Source organism: Atta cephalotes, assembly GCF_000143395.1.
Source record: "Atta cephalotes unplaced genomic scaffold scaffold00026, whole genome shotgun sequence".
NCBI classification, from domain to species: Eukaryota; Metazoa; Arthropoda; class Insecta; order Hymenoptera; family Formicidae; genus Atta; species Atta cephalotes.
Genome location: NW_012130090.1, coordinates 834,814 through 840,746, shown reverse-complemented (window position 1 = coordinate 840,746; position 5,933 = coordinate 834,814).

Genomic DNA, 5,933 nt, shown 5'->3' with positions numbered 1-5,933 from the left:
TTCTTCTTGATTTTGACACGAATCTTGCTCAAGTAATGCCTCCAATTCTGCATTTTCGAAAACCTTCTCTCTTCCACCGCTATGCCGGTCTTCGACGTCAAAATCACCGTTCTTGAAGCGTTGAAACTCACGACACGTTCTTTCACTAATAGCGGCATCATAAGTATTTGAGAACATTCGATGAGTCTCAGCCGCAGATTTCTTCATATTGAAGCAAAAAATTAAAACCTTCCGCAAATGACGAGAATTTGGCTCGTAAACTGACATTTTCAATCGAGAATAACTTTATGATGCAGACACAAATCGACTAATGTTTCTATGAGGTTATGTTGACAGATGCCCAAGTTTATTGTATGACGTCTATGATCTATTTATTTCGACCACCACTTACCGCTAAAGCCATCTATAGGAAAACGGCGGAAGCAAAGTTGTACACCTAATATATAAGATGATGTATATGCGTGAATGATATAATTTTGTTTAAAAAGCAAATCATCATGTTATATCAATACATTTAGAAATGTACCTTTTTAATACATATGTTAACAAATAATTCATTTTGAGGATGCGCAAACAGATCTTCAAATGTTCAAAATATAGTCTGGAGACACGATAGTGTCTCGGCGCTAAGCCAAGCGCAGCGACACTGCCTCCTTTACGCGAAACATCAAGATTTTCCAGATCATGATTATGGGATTTCAATAACAGTTGTCCCGATCTAAATGTGCTTAATCGATTGCATCCGCTCAGAATATATAATGAGTGTTTTTATTTTTTCTCTACGTGCTCTATGAGCGGAGATATTGCAACGCAAAGGCCAAATCTAAAATTTTTTATATAAGAATTTTAAGGAGCGTCGTCATCATCGCCGCTAAAGGGTGATGGAAATGTCCTTTTTTGGAATTTTTGGCGCAAAAGACAAATGTGCTAACAACATAGTCAGTGAGTGTTCCATTCTGCTTTATTCTGCACATTTTACATATTCTACACTTAGTAGAGATATATATAATTACCCAGCAAACGAGAATGGATTAAAATAGATTGAAATTTTTTTCTATCCGAATGCGTATTTTAAATAGCGAATACTTTTTTTGGATTTAATTGGATTTAATTGGATTTAATTACATTCATCCAATTACAATTGGATGCAATTAGAGTGAAAAACTGCATTTCCTATTCCAAAATTTTAAATTAAACAGTATTCATAATATGTGTGTTGTGCACAGAAAAAGCTAATATTATTTTTAGATTGAAAAGCATACAGATATACTCCATGTAATTCCTATAAATGAATAAAAATGCATTCAGGAAAAAACATTTGAAAAATTCATTTTAATATTAGTGAATCAATATTTTTGAAAATCTGGATCCATTTCAATCCATCTCGTTTGCTCGGTAAGTGAGGTTACAATACGTCATGCGATCGCAGAGTTGAATGAATGCAATACAATAACCCGATTACCTCAAAATATCGATAAAAATACTTTCAGTCGATAACTACATGATCAGCGAGCGCTGTGATCTATACGATAGTGTTTCAGTCGATTTAAAACAAAAGGATCAGTAAAATCGTTCTAAGTGTCTCAGTGTTCCCTATCATTTATGGTGTCTAGTTATATCGTCTAATCACATCGATAAAAAATCGATCAATCCACGAGATTGTTAAGCGACACATCGTCACGCGTAATCGATCGAAAAACTATCAGATCATCTTGGCCGTTCTTTGTCTCGTTGATTGCACGCGTCTCATCTCGTGGAAAGGTATTACCGTGCTACCGCTAAAATCCTTTCCGTATTCATTGTAAAACTCGTTCGCCCGCGTTTGAGGTCTATTCAATAAAAATTTGGAAAGCAGAGAAAATCTCATTTTTCTCTGACTAAGTGCCCTCGAAGCAATAATACTGCGGGAAACGTTTGGACGGTGATCGCGTGGCCGCACCATTACAAATCCAACGTGAACGCCGCAAGATCGCCAACACTCAGTAATAATAAACAGAGGTAATTCTCCATTTCCTGAAAATAATATTAGCTTTTTCTGCATTGTGAATACTGTTCAATTCAAAATTTTGAATAGGAAATGCAAGTTTTCAATCCAATTAAATCTAATTGAATCTAATTAAATCCAAAAAAAAGTATTCGATATTTAAAATACGCATTCGAAAACAAACAAAAACAAATTTCAATCCATTTTAATCCATTCTCATTTGCTGAGTGCCACTCTACTCCATGAATCAAAGAATTAATCATTAAAGTGGACAACTATTCAGATTAGGTATTAAGAACATATTATATGAATCTCGGTAATAATAAACAATAAGAGATAATCCTCATTTCCGATATTGATAAAATTCGGTTCATTCAATCAATGCATTTTTATATGAAATGAATTTGCCAAAAAAAGGTATCATTCTGTCCCATGGATCGAGAAATTAATCATTAAAGTGGACAATTATTTAAATTAGATATTAAGAACATATTGTATTATACAGAACATATTGAATTACTTACATATACAAAATAATATGATGATCACAAAAGGAAAATATAAGATATAAAGACCAAACATATTAAACAAAAACCAAAACCTAAATTATTTGATGTTTCAAATTCTACATCTTAATATATAAATATATATTTTATATATAAATATATATTTTATACATACGTTATTTTTATACATACAAACGTTATTTCTATACATAATCAATATTATTATTTCTTTATTTTAATATCATACTTTATTGTAGAATGATAATAAATTTTTATCATTATTTCAACATTATAATAATAATTATATATTATATAAAATGAAATGGGCAGTCATACAAATTTAGAAAAATATAAACTATCAAAAAACATATATTAAACTGGAACCTAAACTAATTAAACTAAACTATATGTTTTATTGAATTTCAAATCTTAGTTAATACATATTGGGAGTACAAATAAGTTTCCGCCGTTTTTTATAAAAAATTAAGCATTTATTGTGAAAGAACGGTACATAATGTTTTATTCAAAGTAATGGCCATCGCTAGCCATTACTTTTTCCCATCTTTCTAGTAGTATGTGGATACTGCGTCGAAAGAACGCTTCATCTTTTGAGGCTATCCAATCATCGATACAATTTTTAGTATCTTCATATGATGCTGCTCAGACAGGCCATGTGTCATCGATCGGAACAAGTGGTAATCGGAAGGAGCAATGTCTGGAGAATATGGTGAGTGGGGTAGAACTTCCCATTTGAGTGTTTCTAAATAAGTTACATATATATAATATTTTGACCGGCGCCGCAATATGTGGTCGAGCAGGAGATAATTTTGTCATGCCTGGAGTAGTAGTGGACGCGTTTTTCCTTGAATGCTCGGCTCAATCTCATTAATTGTATTCGGTAGAGAGCCCAGTAATGGTCTCGTTCGGTTTGAGCAACTCATAATATACGACACCAAGCTGACCCTACCAAATACACAACATGAGTTCTTTTTTCATGAATATTCGGCTTGGCTGTCGATGTTGAAGCATGGCCAGATGGTCCCCATGATTTCCTCTTCTTTGGATTATCGTAGTGGATTCATTTTTCATCACCAGTGACTATATGTCACGATGCAAAAAATCCTTTCGTTTATGCCTGGCAAGCAGCATTTCACATGTGAAAAATCGGTGTTCTCGGCTTCAGTTCATATGGAACCCAATTCCCTTGCTTTTGAATCATTCCCAATGATTTCAAACGATATGAAATTGTTTGTTGAGTCACTCCTAATGTAAGTGCAAGTTCTTTTTGCGTTTGGCACGAATCTTCATCCAATAATGCTTCCAATTCCACGTCTTCATACACTTTCGGCCTTCCGTTACGTTCTTTGTCTTCGACGTCAAATTCACCGTTTTTAAACTTTTGAAACCACTCACGACAACTTCTCTCACTTAAGGCAGCATCACCATATGCTTCTACAAACAATCTATGAGCCTCAGCTGCAGATTTCTTCAAATTAAAGGAGTAAATCAAAAGTTCCCGCAAATGACGCTTATTCGGCTCAAAACTCGACATTTTCGTACAAAAAAAAATATATGATGCTGATATAAAATCGCTAATATTTCAAGGTTATGGTGTTGTCGGATGTCCAATCTTACGATATGTCGTTTTACATCAAACAATTTTAACTATAGTTTATTAGTGGCGCTGTCTTTTGCAAACGGCGGAAACTTATTTGTACTCCAATAAATATATTTTATACATATGTTATTTTTATAATAATCATTGTTATTATTTTATTATTTTAATATTATTTTACTATAAGAATGATAATAAATAACATAGCCTAAAGAAAAACTATTTTTTAACTCAGAAGTATGTAATCCTAAAGATTTTTGGCATGTTCAAAATCAAATCCGTAGATCAAATTGTTCCATCATGTCAGATTCCGATTAGATTCTAATCTAAAAGTGTCAAAAAGGCCTACTTCGGACATTTTTAGATTAAAATATTTCATAAAACTGATGTGATGAAGTAATTTGAATTAAGGATTCGAATTCAGCATGAAAAAAATCTAAATCACTTATAATTATAAATAAATCAACACAGTAACAGAAAAAAAAAGTAGATATGTTGTAAGTATGTTATCTTAAGGCGCCTCCAGACGATATGATTAACGTACATGCCAACTTTGCATACATACGCTAAATATTGACTATATTCAATTTGGATAATTATGTTGCATATAACAACATATATGTATAACATATATGTATAACACATGTATTTATTAATACGTATCATATTTGCAATATATTTACTTTTTGCATATTATATAGGATGTCTCAAACATCATCCGCACACCTCTTTTATCTCGGAAACAGAGCATTTTAGAAAAAAACATTTCAGATCAAAAGTTGTGAGGTTCTAAATGATCTATCTTCAGTGATCTGACTTTGGGCTTGAAAGTTATAGTACGCCGGCATTTACCATTACGCAAGGTGTCCAACGGCTAAAACCTCTCGAATGTTGTTCAAGATCATGTCCTGGATAACTATTTGTCAAGATCAAGGTTATTGGAGATTGTTTCTCTTATTTTCATTTTTACGTAAAAATGAATCTTCTTATTTCAATCCAAGTAATAGCAGCTTTAATTTTCTGTCAAAATAAAAAATTATTATTCCTCAAAAAAACTAATGAAAATGAAAAATTAAAATCCAGGTGCTACAATCTTAACTTAGTTAAATTCTATCAAATTCAAAAATAAAAACCAAGTAATACCATCTTTGTTATTTACTTAATTCTAATGATATGTATCATTCGTATAAAAGATTTAATATCAAAAACTGGCACCAAATTAAATTCCACAAAATGTTTGTGTATTAATTAAAATTAATTTTATTGATGAAAAATTATGCTAAAATCAAGTAAGCGCTAAAATTGTAAAATCGCAGATAAGATCGAAAAACAGTTTCAGATTTAGTAGCAGCTATTCAAAAAGTTATTAGCAATACTAAAAACAATATATTAGGAAAAATTTTTACAAGATTTCGTTTAAAAAATGTGTTTTGTACAAATTCAGATGGTGCACACCCCAAAAAAATTACTCCTTGCGATTATGAGCATATTTTTCATTAATAAAATTAATTAATACATAAACATTTTGTTAAATTTTATTTATACTCATTAAAAATTGCAGATTTTCTTCTTTTCAGCGTAATTTTTGTTTTTTCAATAATTGAATATCTTCGAAAATGACAGCTGATTAGTTTTAACGCATTCCCTATATATTAAAATATAAAAATTTTAAATATTTAAATTAAAATTATGTGTATGTATTAGTATTTATATATCTACATATCTACATAGTATATGTAATCAATTTATATATATATATATATATATATATACAATATATATTAGGTGTACAACTTTGTTTTCGTCCGTTTTTTACCAAAATTCGAGG